At 44.8% G+C, this 19,638-nt stretch overlaps 1 protein-coding gene across 1 annotated transcript in view; it reads left to right on the top strand.

Annotated features, from left to right (window-relative positions):
- Positions 1-417: 417 nt before the first annotated feature.
- The window catches only part of pde4ba (phosphodiesterase 4B, cAMP-specific a), a 348,841-nt gene continuing 329,620 nt past the window's right edge, over positions 418-19,638 (top strand). Inside the window, exon 1 of the mRNA XM_021604604.2 lies at positions 418-709. The gene's annotated coding sequence lies outside the window, so the exon portion shown is untranslated. The remainder of the gene's footprint in view (positions 710-19,638) is intronic.

Genomic DNA, 19,638 nt, shown 5'->3' with positions numbered 1-19,638 from the left:
GTGGAGAGAAGCAACTAGATAGAAAATACCATCAGTTGTCAGCTTCAGCAGCAAATAAAAAGTGACGATCTATCCATCCCTCACAATTTTATATGTATGGGCTATTCAATTCAAATTTCTGTAAACATGTAAGGATAGGCTACAGACAAAGTCGTTTGCATGTCACACTGGAGAACGTAGACGTAGTACCAAGCGCTATAGAGTAGGTTCGGCGCGCTCGATTGGTCCAGAGTACTATCCTCGTGTGGTGAGAGAAGGAATGCCGACTTGAGAGAGATTTAAGAAAGCTCTTCGGAAACTATCTTCCTCCATTTTTATTAAGAACGTTGTGAATGATACATTCTTGAAATTATTTGAACCTCCGAATTGACTATACATTCTTGAAATAGTTTGAACCCCCGAATAGACTAACCCCCGCGTGATTGGCTAGTGACAGAGAAGTGAGTCCATCAAGGAAGTGCTGTTTTTATTTGGGTAAGGAATGACAGGATACCAGATGGCTCGGGAACAGGCTTTTTAGCTCAACCGCACGAGGTTGGCTCGAGGTCGCAATAACGGAACGGAGGATACACAACAACGCGCACTGAAACCGTGTTGGTAACTAAAGGAACTCGACTTTTTGATAAATTCGCATTTTACCGAAAATTCTGCTTTAGCAAGAGCCATTTGTCACCCTTCTACGAGAATAGAAAGTGGACTCGCTTTTTAGGTAAGGTGCACCAGAGCGCTCGAACGTTAAACGATGATGCTGTTATAGTTTTGTCTAATGTTGTGTTCTTTTCTTAGGCAATTTGCAGATACCACTCATTAATAATAATATTTATACAACACCTAAATATGTTTCAGCTAGTTCACTAAACAGGGTTCTGGGAATTCCCTGTAGCGAAATCCAGTGCTCTATAATGATTGATGTCTTATTTATGATGGGTGCTGCCTAGGCTGCAGCCTATTGGTAGGCGATTGGATTGAGTAACTACTGGTAGGCTACTTTTTGTAATTTTTAAAATCTGTGACGATTCTATAAAAAAAAATTCATCGGCGTAATTGTTTATTTTGTAATTATCGAAGATCATTTTGAACGGGTGGCCCAGACTCAGACCCTGACTACAATGAGACAATGAACAGGCTAGCAATGTAACGTTACATTTCAAGACGTTACATTGTTTCTTTCTTGGTTCATGTTAACTAACCTGACTTACTTGGCTTCAAATGGCTTAACACAATAAACCATTCAACGGACAGAAAATGTACACATAACTGACACCACTGAAGTGATAATGAAATCACAATAGTTGTACAGGTGCACTCCCTGTCTTTCTGGACTAGTGTTCTAATGGGATTTTAGGACTCCCTCTGACATACTATCAAATCAACATAAAACAAAAATGTATTTGTCACATGCTTCGTAAACAACAGTGAAATGCTTACTTTCGGGTCATTTTTCAGTTATTAGTTCAACATAAAAAAATCCCTAAATATTTCCATATAGAAATAGTGACATCGGGAATTTGATGTTCTCCTGGGTCTGTCTGGATAAGGACAGGTATGAGAGTGACACGGATATGGAATAGACTGCATTGGGATCATATTCAGCCTAGACTCTAGAAGATTATCTTTCTGTTTGCTCAGAGCATTATCTCCAAAGGGGCTCAACCTTTCTGAAGCCAGCTGAGCTTTAAATCCAGGGCCAACATCCTGAGTTGAAAATGAGAAACATGGTCACAATTTACTTGAAGTCGCACAGATAACATGTAGCCAAATGTAATGTCAATTTTTTTGTTATTACGTGGTAATATACTAGCAAGTAATTTTACACAGAAGTTGGTCAGTTTGCTTCCCTTAAACTTCAACCATTCATTGCTATATTTTATTAATATATAGTTAACAAAGTTACAGAATAACTACATATTATAAAGGGAACTGAAGCTTCCTGTGTTCAATAGAGGATGCAGGGCATGTTTTGCATCTCCCTTTGCCTTTGTGTTAAGTTGACAGTGCTGGCGGTGCCAGTGAGAGAGTGGGTCTCTGGACTGTACTTCTGAATCAGGAGGGGACAATGGCTTGTGAATGAACCCTCCCTGAGCCAACAACCCTGCCTGCCCTGGTCCTTCCTCTTCTGCGCTCTCATCTCACTGTCCATCTCTCTCATTCTCCAGTACAGTACATCCCTTCCTCCCCAGCTGGATCCTTCCTCCCCAGTCTCTTCCTCCTTCCCTCCATCCCTCTGTCTGATTAGATCCCTTCCATTACTTTCTTTTATTCATCCCAAAATCCATTGATCAGACCACTCACTGTGTGTGTGTGTGTGTGTGAAGTATAATAAACCAATTCATTGCTTCCCCTATATGCATTTTGCAGTGGCGCACCGTTTTTTAAAGATTTTATTTTGGAAAATAATTTTCAGGGTGGTAAAATGTGTTCAGTGTAATGACTAGAACCAGATATGTAGAAAAATATAATGGAGCAAGATTTTTTTAAATAAGATCATCTTTGAGAACTAACTAGACAGTCAGGGAGAATCTGAAATTCAAAAAATGGCATGGGCCCCGTTGATTTTGTTACTCAGATAGCGTTAAGAACAAGGCATAATTTGGCAACATTTTTATAATTGCAGGAAAGTAGCTTTAAAACTGAACATTTTCTCAGCACAAGGGAAAATGTGTTGAATTGCAGGAAACTAGTTTTAAAATTGTAAAATGTTCTCTCTGCCCCATGACAAGATGTGTAGGATTGCAGGACATTTTTGGCCAGGAGGAGGGCCTCTAAAACTGCACCACTGGCCACTCCCACTACCACACACACTATCACGCACTGAAAAAAATCCTAGGGGAAACACTGACATTGATCAATAAGCAGTGCTGTGAGTGGACTCTGAGAGCAAAGCTTTAATATTCAATACCTAAGCTTGAGAAATCAAAGCAAATATTTACAAATATTTTATCAACATGTCATGTTTTGTGTAGCTGAAATTGGATAGAGTCCAGAGCGGGTGAAATCTTTCTTGCAGTGATATCTGTGGTGACAGTAATCTGGTTTCATTGATAGTGTGTGTGTGTGTGTGCACGCCCCACAGTGTGTGTGTGTTGTCATTATTGATCACCAGCAGAGACAAACAGGCTAATTAATAATTAGTACAGGGCATATTTTTCTTCCCTTTTTAACCTTGTCAGTATTGCTAATGACTGTTTTGAAACATGTGTTCTGACATGTGGTTGCATTATGCTCATCAAACACATTTTGTGATTGGCTGGACGTTCTCTCACTCCTCTCTACTGTTGGTAACACAGTGGCTGCTTCTTGTAGTCTGCCACCTTCCTCTGAATTGAGCTGTTCTCTGTGGCGTTCAAGTAGATAGCCTGCGTGTGTGAATCATACATCATCCACAAGTGAATGGAAAAGGTTAGATCAGTGAGTAGTGGCCTCTAGCCATTTCCAAGAGGTCTTGAGGAGTGTGTTTAGGACAGAGAGGAGGCTCTGGAGGTCATTGATTATCTACCACAAGGCGAGTAGTGGCACAGGATTTTAGAAACAAGGTCTGAGACACACACACCTCAGTGGACTGTGGGCTTTAGTCTTAGAGAAGAGAATGTGGTTCATAGGGTCTCCTCCTCAGCAGCAGCAGTAGTCAATGGGGCTATAGACCAACAATCAATCAGCCCTTAAGACTGGGGAGGAGATGCTCCTCAGTGGGACCCTGGCTGGCCGATCAACTGATTTATAATACCCCCTTTCCTTCCCTGTGATAGACAGACTGAGTCTGTCAATGAAGACAAAGTGTTTATGTGCGTGTGTGTGTTTTCGATGTGTGTGGCTGTGGTTGCATGTGTTAAATATCCTAAGGCTATTCTGTGGAGTTTCAGTGCTGTTTGTAAAGAGGTCAAAAACCAGGGCTCTCACCCTCATGAAAAAATACTACAGTACTTGATTGTGGAATTTTATAGTAAACTGCAGTATACTGTATTATACTATACTGTAGTATACCTCGATCATGTGTAGAACTTACTATAAAATGTTGTAGTGTACTTGTCACGGAAGTCTAGGAATGGTGGGTGTAAAGTCAGGCGCAGAGAGCAATACTTCCAAATGAATGCGTTTATTCCGCTTGGTCCAGCCAACAAACAGGCAATGACCATAAAACAGGTATGTCTCCAAAAACCAGGAAATAAAATACAACAAATTACGCAGGAGAAAAACAACTTCACCCCTGACATTCGGAATAATCCCGCACACAAGCAGGCAGGCACTGGAAGTTTAAATAGACGATAAATGAACCAAAATAAGCAACAGGTGAAAACAATCAAGACAAAACCAACAGAAAAAGAAAATGGGATCGGTGGCAGCTAGTAGGCCGGTGACTACGACTGCCGAGCACCGCCCAAACAGGGAGAGGAGCCACCTTCAGTGGAAGTCGTGACAATACCCCCCCCTCGAGGACGACGAGGCGCAGGGCGATCCGGATGGAGACGGTGGAAATCACTCAGCAGTGATGGATCCAAGATGTCCTCCACCGTTACCCAGCACCTCTCCTCCGGACTGTACCCCTCCCAATCCACGAGGTACTGCAGGCCCCTCGCCCGGCGTCTATAGTCCATGATGGAACGTACCGTGTATGCCGGGGGCCCCTCGATGTCCAGAGGGGGCGGAGGGACCTCCGGCACCTCACCTTCCGGCAGGGGACCAGCTACCACCGGCCTGAGGAGAGACACATGAAACGAGGGGTTAATATGATAGTAAGGGGGAGCTGTAACTTAAAACACACCTCGTTTATCCTCCTCAGGACTTTAAATGGCCCCACACACCGCGGCCCCAGCTTCTGGCAGGGCAGGCGGAGGGGCAGGTTTCGGGTCAAGAGCCAGCCCCGGTCCCCTGGTGTGAACACGGGGGCCTCACTGCGGTGGCGCTCAGCGCTCACCTTCTGCCGCCCACCTGGACGGCTCTCCAGATCTCCTTTGAGCGCTGCAGCCATTCCTCCACCGCAGGCGCCTCGGTCTGGCTCTGATGCCAAGGTGCCAGGACCGGCTGGTAGCCGCACTGGAAAGGCGACAGGTTCGTGTAGGTGTGTCGGAGTGAGTTTTGGGCTACCTCTGCCCATGGGACGTACCTCGCACATTCTCCAGGCCGGGCCTGGCAATACGACCGCAGACACCTACCCACATCCTGGTTCACTTTCTCCACCTGCCCATTGCTCTCGGGGTGAAAACCTGAGGTCAGGCTGATCGAGACCCCCAGACGCTCCATGAACGCCCTCCAAACCCGGGACGTGAACTGGGGACCCCGATCAGAAACTGTGTCCTCAGGCACCCCCTGGTCTATAAGAGATGGTGAAACGAAATCTGGTGAAAAACATGGTACTCCAGATTATGGTGGTCAGTCCAGATGAGAAAAGGATGTTTCGCCCCCTCAATCCAATGTCTCCACACCTTCAGAACTTTTACCACAGCCAGCAACTCCCGGTCCCCCACGTCATCGTTTCGCTCCGCCGGAATGAGCTTCCTCCAAAAAAAAGCGCAGGGGCGAAGCTTCGGGGGTGTGCCCGAGCGCTGTAATAGCACGACTCCAACACCAGCGTCGGTCGCGTCCACCTCCACCATGAATGCCAAAGAGGGGTCCGGATGAGCCAATACGGGAGCATCGGTAAACAGCGCCTTCAGACGACTAAAAGCTCTGCCCGCCTCCACTGACCACCGCAAATGCACCGGCCCCCTCTTCAGCTGTGAGGTAATGGGAGCAGTAACCTGGCCAAAACCCCGGACAAACCTCCGGTAGTAATTGGCAAACCCTAAGAACCGCTGCACCTCCTTTACCGTGGTCGGAGTCGGCCAATTACGAACGGCTGCAACGCGGTCACACTCCATCACCACCCCAGATGTGGAATTGCGATACCCCAGGAAAGAGACGGCTTGTTTGGAGAACACGCATTTCTCGGCCTTGCCGTACAGGTCATGCTCCAGCAGTCGCCCAAGCACCTTGCACACCAGAGACACATGCGCGGCGCACGTGGCGGAATAAATCAGAAAGTCATCGATATAAACCACCACACCCTGCCCGTGCAGGTCCCTGAGCATCTTGTGTACAAAGGATTGAAAGACGGGTGGAGCATTCTTCAACCCATACGGCATGACGGGGTACTTATAATGGCCAGATGTGGTACTAAACGCGGTCTTCCACTCATCTCCCTTCTGCATACACACCAAGTTATACCCGCTCCTGAGATCCAGTTGTGAAGAAGCGTGCTCCGTGAAATGATTCCACCGCCGTAGCAATGAGAGGTAGCGGGTAACTAAACCCTGCTGTGATGGAATTTAGACCTCTATAATCAATGCATGGACGCAGACCTCCCTCCTTCTTCACAAAAAAGAAACTCGAGGAGACGGGTGACATGGTGGGCCGAATGTACCCCTGTCCCAGAGATTCAATGACATGTCTCCATAGCCACTGTCTCCTCCTGTGACAGGGGATACACGTGACTCATGGGAAGTGCTGCGTTTACCTGGAGGTTTATCACACAGTCTCCTCGTCGATGAGGTGGTAATTGGGTCACCCTTTTTTTACAGAAAGCGAGAGACAAATCGGCATATTCCGAGGGAATGCGCACGGTGGAAACCTGTTCTGGACTCTCCACCATCGTTGCACCGATGGAAACGCCTATACACCTACCTGAACACTCCTCTGACCACCCCTTTAGAGCATCCTGTTTCCATGAGATCTTGGGATTGTGAATAGCCAACCAGGGAATCCCCAGCACCACTGGAAACGCAGGAGAATCAATGAGGAAGAGACTAATCCGCTCCTTATGACCCCCCTGCGTTACCATGTCCAGTGGAACCGTGGCCTCCCTGACCCTAACGGTCGACTATCTAGGGAGTGCAGGGGGAAGGGTTGGCCTATCTGCACCAACGGAATCCGTAACCTATAAGCGAACCCGTGATCCATAAAACTCCCAGCTGCGCCTGAATCAACTAGCGCCTTAAGCTGGGAAGAGCGGAAATATCAGGAAAAGAGATTAGTACAAACATATGACTAACAGGAAGCTCTGGGTGAGTCTGGTCCTGACTCACCTGGGGTGTCCGAGCAGTGCTCTGCCTGCCCTCTCGACTCCCAGACGAACTTCTCCAGCACCGGTCGGCAGTGTACCCTCTCCGACCACAACATTTGCAGGAGGAGGCTCCTCCTCCGGTTGCCCTAGATGCAGCACCCCCTAACTCCATGGGTGCCCGCGAGCAGCTAGCAGGTTGTCCAGCCAGATTAACATGTCAATCAGTTTGTCTAGTGTGAGGGTGGCGTCCCGACAAGCTAACTCCCTGCGGACATCCTCCCGGAGGCTACACCGGTAGTGGTCCATCAGGGCCCTGTCGTTCCACCCCGCTCCAGCGGCTAGGGTCCGAAACTCCAGCGCGAAGTCCTGCGCACTCCTCGTCTCCTGCCTAAGGTGGAACAGCCGTTCACCTGCCGCTCGCCCCTCCGGTGGGTGGTCGAACACAGCCCGGAAACGGCAGGTGAACTCAAGGTACTGGTCCCTTGCTGAGTCTGGACCCTCACAGACCGCGTTGGCCCACTCCAGGGCTCTGCCCGTCAGGCAGGAGACGAGGACAATCACACTCTCCTCTCCCGAGGGAGTCGGGCGAATGGTAGCTAGGTAAAGCTCTAGCTGGAGCAGGAACCCCTTGCACCCGGCAGACGTTCCATCGTCATCCCTCGGGGGCGCGAGCTGAAGAGCGCTGGGTCCGGACGCCGCCGGAGAATTTGGTAGCACAGGCTGAAGTGGAGCTGTAGACGAAGTAGGGAGGCCGCTCCTCTCCCATCTATCCATTCTCTCCATCATTTGATCCATCACCGTTCCAATCCGGTGTAGGATGGCTGTGTGATGGAGGACACGCTGTTCCATGGATGGGAGGGGGGGCGTAGCTGCTCCTGCTGACTCCATGTTCCTGGTGCGGGCTTCTGTCATGGAAGTCTAGGAGTTGTGGGTGTAGAGTCAGGCGCAGAGAGCAATACTTCCAAATTAATGTGTGTAGAATAATAGAGTAAATACTACAGTATTCCCCCCCCCCCCCATAAAAAAACTATAGTAAATTTATTTAATTTATTATTATCCATTATTTTACCTGGTAAGTTGACTGAGAACACATTCTCATTTACAGTACCACAGTAATGTTCACAAAAACACTACGGTCCGCAAAAACACAACTCTTTCTAAAGACTATACTGCCCTACAAAGGCATAACTCAGTAACTACGAAATATGATCAAACATCTTTGATCTGTTGTAATGGCCAGGTACAGTGGGGAGAACAAGTATTTGATACACTGCCGATTTTGCAGGTTTTCCTACTTACAAAGCATGTAGAGGTCTAATTTTTATAATAGGTACACTTCAACTGTGAGAGACGGAATCCAGAACAAAAACAAAAATCCAGAAAATCACATTGTATGATTTAAGTAATTAATTTGCATTTTATTGCATGATATAAGTATTTGATACATCAGAAAAGCAGAACTTAATATTTGGTACAGAAACCTTTGTTTGCAATTACAGAGATCATACATTTCTTGTAGTTCTTGACCAGGTTTGCACACACTGCAGCAGGGATTTTGGCCCACTCTTCCATACAGACCTTCTCCAGATCCTTCAGGTTTCGGGGCTGTCAATACGGACTTTCAGCTCCCTTTAAAGATTTTCTATTGGGTTCAGATCTGGAGACTGGCTCCAGGACCTTGAGATGCTTCTTACGGAGCCACTCCTTAGTTGCCCTGTCTGTGTGTTTCGGGTCATTGTCATGCTGGAAGACCCAGCCACGACCCATCTTCAATGCTCTTACTGAGGGGAGGAGGTTGTTGGCCAAGATCTCGCGATACATGGCCCCATCCATCCTCTCCTCAATACATTGCAGTTGTCCTGTCCCCTTTGCAGAAAAGCATCCCCAAAGAATGATGTTTCCACCTCCATGCTTCACAGTTGGGATGTTGTTCTTGGGGTTGTACTCATCCTTCTTCTTCCTCCAAACACGGTGAGAGGAGTTTAGACCAAAAAGCTCTATTTTTGTCTCATCAGACCACATGACCTCCCATTCCTCTTCTGGATCATCCAGATGGTCATTGGCAAACTTCAGACGGGCCTGGACATGCACTGGCTTGAGCAGGGGGACCTTGCGTGCGCTGCAGGATTTTAATCCATGACGGCGTAGTGTGTTACTAATGGTTTTCTTTGAGATTGTGGTCCCAGCTCTCTTCAGGTCATTGACCAGGTCCTGACGTGTAGTTCTGGGCTGATCCCTCACCTTCCTCATGATCATTGATGCCCCACGAGGTGAGATCTTGCAGGGAGCCCCAGACCGAGGGTGATTGACCGTCATCTTGAACTTCTTCCATTTTCTAATAATTGCGCCAACAGTTGTTGCCTTCTCACCAAGCTGCTTGCCTATTGTCCTGTAGCCCAACCCAGCCCAGCCTTGTGCAGGTCTACAATTTAATCCCGGATGTCCTTACACAGCTCTCTGGTCTTGGCCATTGTGGAGAGGTTGGAGTCTGTTTGATTGAGTGTGTGGACAGGTGTCTTTTATACAGGTAACGAGTTCAAACAGGTGCAGTTAATACAGGTAATGAGTGGAGAACAGGAGCGCTTCTTAAAGAAAAACTAACAGGTCTGTGAGAGCCGGAATTCTTACTGGTTGGTAGGTGGTCAAATACTTATGTCATGCAATAAAATGCAAATTAATTACTTAAAAATCATACAATGTGATTTTCTGGATTTTTGTTTTAGATTCCGTCTCTCACAGTTTAAGTGTACCTATGATAAATATTACAGACCTCTACATGCTTTGTAAGTAGCAAAACCTGCAAAATCGGCAGTGTTTCAAATACTTGTTCTCCCCACTGTATGTGGTATTTCATTTCCTGACACAAGAACAAGCGAGTTGATCAGAATATACAGTGTCCTGGAGTATCAGAAATTGCTCTCTATTTAGACAGAAAAATACTTTGACGTCAGATTTTGCAGTAGAAAAAAATATGTTGTTACTCTGTTAAAAACTACAGTATTTATTTTGCATATACGCTACCCATTCCCATCCCCCATATCACAATTTGTGGCCTCATAAGTGAGAAACCTACATGCCATGTTTAGACCATATATTGTGTTCCCTACATGTTATAGAAAAGAGCAGAAGCTCTGAACTCTCTGTTCAGACTCCAAACCTACCTACCAACCTACATGTTATGGAAAATGTGCTCTTTTAGTATTTCACCAGTAGGCTATAATCTGCAAAAACACTATATTAAATACTATAGCATATAATACAGTTTTCTTTTAGTACAGTATTTATACTGCTTACATGTCTTTTTGTCGAGCAAAACTTTTTGTGGAAGCGCACAGACCCCCTCGCACACTCAACGTTGTCGAGATCTGTTAAGTTTCCTTGTAGGCGGGCTATTTGGCGGGTAAACTGTGAAGCCAGCTGTATAGCCTATTGCCTGTTTCTGTTTATGAGTCTTTTATTGAAGAATGTGAAACACTGTTGTGTCTGTTTGCTGCTTTTCATTAAATCATGCATAGCTGTTCTTTATTTGGCCTAAAATAAATGTGTTCATATGGGCAGAATATTATCTACTGGCTTTACCATAGAATTTTAAACATTGTGATTTTAGAGACACAAAGTAACAATAGCCTGTGATTAAAGGGTTAGGCTATACTGGTAACAATATAAAGATATTGAAGCACATTTGATTACCACAAAATGTTATGCTGTTTTCAAATGAAACACAATACCTTGCTCTTGCTAAAGCTTAAAGGGCCACCCCAGAGTTTCATAACCAGGTGCTCAGCCCTGATGACCAGGGGCTGACGGGAGACCTGTAAATCAGCCTATTTGCGGATTTGAGGAAGAATTTCCTGTAATTCTACATAATTTTACGTGACTGGAGACGTTACAATAATCTTTTTTAATACCACACAAATGACCAAGATGACAAGATACTCTGACATTGACAGACTGAGATCAATAAAACGAATGACCCTGGTCTTAAATGCAACCAATAACATAGGCCCATGAAAAGAGTGGATACACAGATTGTAGACCTACAATATGAGGAGTAAATTACAGTCCACCAACCTTCCAGTGGCACTCACGTATCCAAGGTCCTGGTGACGTCTCTGACAAGCAATGGAATCCAAATGTAACCTCTCCGTGCTTCAACAAAAATATCCTGGTGCATGAAGGCTACACCTACAGACGGGAATGATAGACCGCAAATAAGTCCTTCTGGAAGTGCACTGAACATGGTGCTTTTGAATGACACGGTCGCATACGGCTAACTGAGGTGGTGTTCTCCAATTTGTGCTGGATACGCGGTTCTTTCAGCGCCCTGAACATCAACTGGAGGAGCTTCTGACATACTTTCAGGCAACATGGGTTGGGGAGAAGGTCAGAAAGCCAATGTTTCCCATAGGTATGTGTTGTTTAACATAATAATGGATGTATTATTCATATTCTTATTATTGATGACAGCATGGTTGCTAATCTGCTTCTATCTCTTTTTGTATTTTCAGAATTATGGAACTGCTGCGATGCTGTCCTGCAAGACTTGGCAAAGACCAACAACAGAGGGGAGGGCTGGCATCGAAAATGTTTGGCTAATTTTGGCGCTACCCACCCCACCATTTGGAAGTTCATGGAGAAATTGAAATGCTTACAGCAAAGTGGCGAAATGAGAATGGAGCAGCAACTTGCTGGCGTTTCTCCGCCATGGCAAAGACCCCCCCCTCTACCGTAAGCAACAGAAGGATCTGAAGTCACTGGTTCAGAAGTACATCGCGACTGAATGGCTAGAGTCTTACCTGAAGAATGTTGCCTACACTTTCTAGTTTCAGTTGTGAATACGTGAAAATCCATCTGAGAAAAATGTCTACTTGGGCATTTCTTCATGACACAGCAATTTAAACTCTCTCAATTACTCCAAAATCCTTATGAGACCAGAATATTAAGCACATTCTTGGAAGATTTGTTCCTGAACTTGTTTTTATGGTGCTGCATTGTCATGTAGCCTAGTCTTATTTTGGGGTATTTTTTTGGTTATTTGAAATAAATGTTTTAGGCTTATTATATTATATTTTGTTACCCTTTTTTGTTTATAAATAAAGGTTTTATAGTGAATGGTTGTGTTAATGGATGGTTTTAAAATGTTTTTTGAGGCCCCCCGAGTGGCGCAGTGCTAGAGGCATCACTACAGACCTGGGTTTGATCCCAGGCTGTGTCGCAGCCGGCCGCGACCGGGAGACACATGAGGCGGCGCACAATTGGCCCAGCGTAGTCCAGGTTAGGGGAGGTTTTGGCTGGCCAGGGTATCCTTGTCCCATCGCGCTCTTGTGGCGGGCCAGGTGTATGCACTCTGACTTCGGTCGCCAGCTGTACGGTGTTTCCTCCGACACATTGGTGTGTCTGGCTTCCGGGTTAAACGAGCAATGTGTCAAGAAGCAGTGTGGCTTGGCGGGGCCGTGTTTCGGAGGATGCATGGATCTCTCCCGAGCCTGTACGGGACTAACTACCAATTTGGATGTCACGAAAAAGTACAAACAAATGTGTTTTATTTTTGCCCAATATCTAGTTTCCCCAGAGAAATTAGAAATTGGCTGTTTTAAACATTCAGCCTTTATAGAACCATATGAACACATTTATGTACAACATTCTACCCATATCAAGAAATGTATATAGGCCTTAGCTATAATATTCTGCCCATATGAAGGAATGTATATACCATATTTGTAGCCAAACAGATGAAAAGTATTAAACATACACATTTAATATCATACTCATGAACACAATCATGCAATAGGCTACAGCTTCTCCAGTGCTTCACAGCTTCTCCAGTGCTTCACAGCTTCTCCAGTGCTTCACAGCTTCTCCAGTGCTTCACAGCTTCCCTAGCGCTTCACAGCTTCTCCAGTGCTTCACAGCTTCCCTAGCGCTTCACAGCTTCTCCAGTGCTTCACAGCTTCCCTAGCGCTTCACAGCTTCTCCAGTGCTTCACAGCTTCTCCAGTGCTTCACAGCTTCCCTAGCGCTTCACAGCCTTCCTGTCACGTTCTGACCTTTATTTCCTTTGTTTTGTCGTTATTTAGTATGGTCAGGGCGTGAGCTGGGGTGGGCAGTCTGTTTGTTTTTCTATGATTTTGGGATTTCTATGTTTCAGCCTAGTATGGTTCTCAATCAGAGGCAGGTGTCATTAGTTGTCTCTGATTGAGAATCATACTTAGGTAGCTTGGGTTTCACTGATTGTTTATGGGTGTTTGTTTCCTGTGTCAGTGCCACACGGGACTGTTTCGTTGCCAGTTCACTTTGTTGTTTTGCATTTGTGTTCATGTTGTGTTTTCATATTAAATACCATGTACACTTACCACGCCACATATTGGTCCGATTCTTGTTTCACCTCTTCAGAGGAAGAGGAGGAAATCTGCCGTGACACTTCCTGTGAAAACCCAACTTATTGTAGCCACACACAGATGAAAGAATAGCGGAGCAAGGAGTTTGGTTCTGCTGCAGTATTTGCGGTAAAATATTACGTGTTGTGTCTGTGCTTTGATTTATACTACAGTTAACTGTAAATACTACAGTATACTACTAAAGTCAACAAAAACACTACATCTAATACTACAGTGAAGTCTGCAAAACTCAACAGTGAATACTATAGTATGTATACCATAGTAGTATACTGTTGTATTTGTTAATGTGCTCTCTCTCTCTCTGTGTGTGTGTGTGTGTGTGTGTGTGACAGTCTAATCAGTTAGACCTGTGCACTCATCTGGCCATAATCAATCTCTCTGAGAGCTCTGTCTGGAATGAAATAAGAAATCTGTGGGCCTGAAGGAGATCATTTTTAAACACAGCCAACTAACAGCTGGCACACTGTGCTTCTATTCACTATAAGCCCTAGTTGATATTACACACACATACTGTATGCTATTAGTCATGGCTTGTGTGTCGGAGATGTCAAATCCCTTTTAGGTCCTATACATAGTATGCACCCTATCCATTTTGAGTGGGTTAGGCAGAGTGAGTGAGGTCATAGTATGCACCCTATCCATTTTGAGTGGGGTAGGGAGAGTGAGTGACATTATACCGTTTAGTCACGGTAATTAGGCTTCTCCAAGCTCTGATGCTGCTGATGGTCATTAGTAGCCTACCAAATTTGCTAACTGCTTGGTACTCAACACTTTGTTGTCCCTCTAATAACTCTGACATCAATGCAAACATAATATAAATCTAATCAAACACTTCATGAGAACCCATGAGCTCATGTTGCACAACATTTCTATAGGATATGCAATTGCATGAGAAAACAGAGTGATGGCCTCTATTAATAAGAGGAGCCCATCAGCTTTCTATAGGTCTACTATATTTATTTCTCAACTTTCCTAATATTAAGCACATTGCTTCTCTTTACAACAGGAATATAGCCTACCTGGCTGGAATGAAAATGAACCATGAGAAAAGCATCCTCCATTCTCTATGTAAGTGCATAGATCACATGTATTTCCCCTGGCCCTGTTTTCAGACAGGTGTATGATAATGGTCCATTCAAAACAAATTTCACACATACAGTGCCTTCGGAAACTATTCAGACCCCTTGACTTTTCCACATGTTGTTATGTTACAGCCTTATTCTAAAATTGATTAAATAAATAAAAAATCCTCAGCACAGTACCCTATAACGACAAGGCGAAAAAACAGTTTTTTTTTGACAGGAACACCAAAGTAGCCAGACCCTTTGCTGTGAGACTCAAAATTGAGCTCAGGTGCATCCTGTTTCCATTGATCGTCCTTGAGATGTTTCAACAACTTGATTGGAGTCCACCTGTGGTAAATTCAATTGATTGGACATGATTTGGAAAGGCACACACCTCTATATATAAGGTCCCTGTCACGTTCTGACCTTAGTTCCTTTTTTATGTCTTTGTGTTAGGTTGGTCAGGGTGTGAGTTGGGGTGGGTAGTCTGTTCTTTTTTCTAGGTTGTTATATTTCTATGTGTTTGGCCTAGTATGGTTCTCAATCAGAGGCAAGTGTCGTCCGTTGCCTTTGATTGAGAATCATACTTAGGTAGCCTGTTTTCCCCATTTCTGTTTAGTGTCTTCACCTGGCAGAACTGTTTCGTTTTCTCTTCGTTATTATTTTGTGTAGTGTTCAGTTTGTTCAATTAAAACATGACGAACACTTACCACGCTGCATTTTGGTCCTCCTCTCCTTCCACCAATGAGAAGCGTTACAGTCCCACAGTTGACAGTGCATGTCTGAGCAAATGCCAAGAGGTCGATGGAATTGTCCGTAGAGCTCCGAGACAGGATTATGTCGAGGCACCGATCTGGGGAAGGGTACCAAAACATGTCTGCAACATTGAAGGTCCCCAAGAACACAGTGTCCTCCATCATTCTTAAATGGAAGAAGTTTAGAACCACCAAGAGAGCTAGCCACCCAGCCAAACTGAGCAATTGGGGGAGAAGGGCCTTGGTCAGGGAGGTGACCAAGAACCTGATGGTCACTCTAACAGAGCTCTAGAGTTCCTCTGTGGAGATGGGAGAACCTTCCAGAAGGACAGACGACTGCAGCACTTCATGGTAGAGTGGCCAGATGGAAGCCACTCCTCAGTAAAAGGCACATGACAGCCCGCTTGGAGTTTGCCAAAAGGCACCGAAAGACTCTCAGACAATGAGAAACAATATTCTCTGTTCTGATGAAATCAAGATTGAACTTTTTTGTCCTGAATGCCAAGCGTCACGTCTGGAGGAAACCTTGCACCATGCTGTGGGGATGTTTTTCAGTGACAGGTACTGGGAGAGTAGTCAAGATCGAGGCAATTATGAATGGAGCAAAGTATAGAGAGATCCTTGATGAAAACCTGCTCCACAGTGCTCAGGACCTCAGAGTGGGGTGAAGGTTTACCTTCCAACAGGACAACGACCCTAAGCACACAACCAATACAACACAGGAGTGGCTTTGGGACAAGTCTCTGAATGTCCTTGAGTGGCCCAGCCAGGCCCGGACTTGAACCCGAACTAACATCTCTGGAAAGACCCGAAAATAGCTGTGCAGCAAAGCTCCCCATCCAACCTGACAGAGCTTGAGAGGATCTGCAGAGAAGAATGGGAGAAACTCCCCAAATATAGGTTTGCCAAGCTTGTTGCATCATACCAAAGAAGACTCAATGCTGTAATCGCTGCCAAAGGTGCATCAACAAAGTCCTGAGTAAAGGGTCTGAATACTGAATATGATATTTGTTTGTTTTGTAATACATTTGCAAAAATGTCTAAAAACCTATTTTTGTTTTGTCATTGTGGGGTATTGTGTGTAGATTGATGAGGAAAATAAACAATTTAATCCATTTTAGAATAAGGCTGTAACGTAACAAAATGTGGAAAAAATCAAGGGGTCTGAATACTTTATGAAGGCACTGTATATTATTTAGTATATGTAAAGACAAGATTAAATAAAGTATAGTCTGATGGGTGAAACTATTAGCCTATCACTTGTGAATGATATATTATCACTTGTGAATGATGCCCATCATAAGGCAAGAAACCATGCATTTTTTTTTACTTTTTCAAGTCATAGTGGCACGTCTCATGTAGCCTTGCCCATGCATCCCGTAAGATGGCGCTGGAGAAGATGGCAGACGTTTTACGTGCCCCCAGCCTATTGTGTTTTTTTGTTCGCTTATTTTTGTTGTTTGTAACTTATTTGGTACATAATGTTGCCACTACCGTCGTAGAGTATCACATGATAAGCTGTAGACCACACTACAAACCGAGAGAGTTTTCATCTGTATTCTTTGTAGCTGTTTACATACTACCACAGTCAGAGGCTGGCACAAAGTCAGCATTGAATGAGCTGTATTCCGACCTTAAGCAAACAAATAAAATGTCCACTCCTAGTAGACAGGGACTTTATTGCAGGGAAACTTACATCAGTTTTACCAAATTTCTATCAGCATGTTAAATGTGCAACCATATACAGTGGGGCAAAAAAGTATTTAGTCAGCCCCCAATTGTGCAAGTTCTCCCACTTAAGATGAGAGAGGCCTGTAATTTTCGTCATAGGTACACTTCAACTATGACAGACAAAATGAGAAAAAAAAATCCAGAAAATCACATTGTAGGATTTTTAATGAATTTATTTGCAAATTATGATGGAAAATAAGTATTTGGTCAATAACAAAAGTTTATCTCAATACTTTGTTATATACCCTTTGTTGGCAACGTTTTCACAAACTGTTGCTGGTATTTTGGCCCATTCCTCCATGCAGATCTCCTCCAGAGCAGTGATGTTTTGGGGCTGTTGCTGGGCAACACGGACTTTCAACTCCCTCCAAAGATTTTCTATGGGGTTGAGATCTGGAGACTGGCTAGGCCACTCTAGGACCTTGAAATGCTTCTTACGAAGCCACTCCTTCGTTGCCCAGGCAGTGTGTTTGGGATCATTGTCATGCTGAAAGACCCAGCCACGTTTCATCTTCAATGCCCTTGCTGATGGAAGGAGGTTTTCACTCAAAATCTCACGATACATGGCCCCATTCATTCTTTCCTTTACACGGATCAGTCGTCCTTGTCCCTTTGCAGAAAAACAGCCCCAAAGCATGATGTTTCCACCCCCATGCTTCACAGTAGGTATGGTGTTCTTTGGATGCCACTCAGCATTCTTTGTCCTCCAAACACGACGAGTTGAGTTTTTACCCAAAAGTTATATTTTGGTTTGATCTGACCATATGACATTCTCCCAATCTTCTTCTGGATCATCCAAATGCTCTCTAGCAAACTTCAGACGGGCCTGGACATGTACTGGCTTAAGCAGGGTGACACGTCTGGCACTGCAGGATTTGAGTCCCTGGCGGCGTAGTGTGTTACTGATGGTAGGCTTTGTTACTTTGGTCCCAGCTCTCTGCAGGTCATTCACTAGGTCCCCCCGTGTGGTTCTGGGATTTTTGCTCACCGTTCTTGTGATCATTTTGACCCCACAGGGTGAGATCTTGCGTGGAGCCCCAGATCGAGGGAGATTATCAGTGGTCTTGTATATCTTCCATTTCCTAATAATTGCTCCCACAGTTGATTTCTTCAAACCAAGCTGCTTACCTATTGCAGATTCAGTCTTCCCAGCCTGGTGCAGGTCTACAATTTTGTTTCTGGTGTCCTTTGACAGCTCTTTGGTCTTGGCCATAGTGGAGTTTGGAGTGTGACTGTTTGAGGTTGTGGACAGGTACTTTTATACTGATAACAAGTTCAAACAGGTGCCATTAATACAGGTAACGAGTGGAGGACAGAGGAGCCTCTTAAAGAAGAAGTTACAGGTCTTTGAGAGCCAGAAATCTTGCTTGTTTGTAGGTGACCAAATACTTATTTTCCACCATAATTTGCAGGGTAGCCTAGTGGTTAGAGCATTGGACTAGTAACCGAAAGGTTGCAAGTTCAAATCCCTGAGCTGACAAGGTACAAATCTGTCGTTCTGCCCCTGAACAGGCAATTAACCCACTGTTCCTACGCTGTCATTGAAAATAAGAATTTGTTCTTAACTGACTTGCCTAGTTAAATAAAGGTAATAAAAGAAATTCATAAAAAATCCTACAATGTGATTTTCTGGATTTTTTTTCTAATTTTGTCTGTCATAGTTGAAGTGTACATATGATGAAACTTACAGGCCTCTCTCATCTTTTTAAGTGGGAGAACTTGCACAATTGGTGGCTGACTAAATACTTTTTTGCATACAAAGCCCTCCCTCGCCCTCCCTTTGGCAAATCTGACCATAATTCTATCCTCCTGATTCCTGCTTACAAGCAAATAAAAAAGTGGTCCGATGAAGCAGATGCTAAGCTACAGGACTGTTTTGCTAGCACAGACTGGAATACGTTCCGCGATTACTCCGATGGCATTGAGGAGTACACCACATCAGTCATTGGCTTCATCAATAAGTGCATCGATGACGTCGTCCCCACAGTGACCGTACTTACATACCTCAACCAGAAGCCATGGATCACAGGCAGCATCCGCACTGAGCTAAAGGCTAGAGCTGCCGGTTTCAAGGTGCGGGACTCTAACCCGGAACCTTATAAGAAATCCCGCTATGCCCTCCTACGAGCCCTCAAACACGCAAAGCGTCAATATAGGACCAAGAACAAATCGTACTTCACTGGCTCTGACGCTCGCTGGATTTTGCAGAGCTTGCAAACCATTACAGACAATAAGGGGAAGAACAGCCGAGAGCTGACCAATTGACACGAGTCTACCAGACGAGCTGAACTACTTCTATGCTCGCTTCGTGGTAAATAACACTGAAACATGCATGAGAGCACCAGCTGTTCCGGAAGACTGTGTGATCATGCACTCCGCAGCCGATGTAAGTAAGACCTTTAAACAGGTCAACATTCAGAAGGCCGGCGGGCCAGATGGATTACCAGGACATGTACTCCGACCAATTGACAAGTGTCTTCACTGACATTTTCAACCTCTCCCAGTCTGAGTCTGTAATACCAACATGTTTTAAGCAGACTACCATAGTTCCTGTGCCCAAGAACACTAAGGTAACCTGTCTAAACGACTACCGACCCATAGCACTCATGTCTGAAGCCATGAAGTGCCTTGAAAGGCTGGTTATGGCTCACATCA

The sequence above is a fragment of the Oncorhynchus mykiss genome, chromosome 5, assembly GCF_013265735.2.
Source record: "Oncorhynchus mykiss isolate Arlee chromosome 5, USDA_OmykA_1.1, whole genome shotgun sequence".
Lineage (NCBI taxonomy): Eukaryota > Metazoa > Chordata > Actinopteri > Salmoniformes > Salmonidae > Oncorhynchus > Oncorhynchus mykiss.
This window is presented reverse-complemented; position numbering and strand designations above follow the sequence as displayed.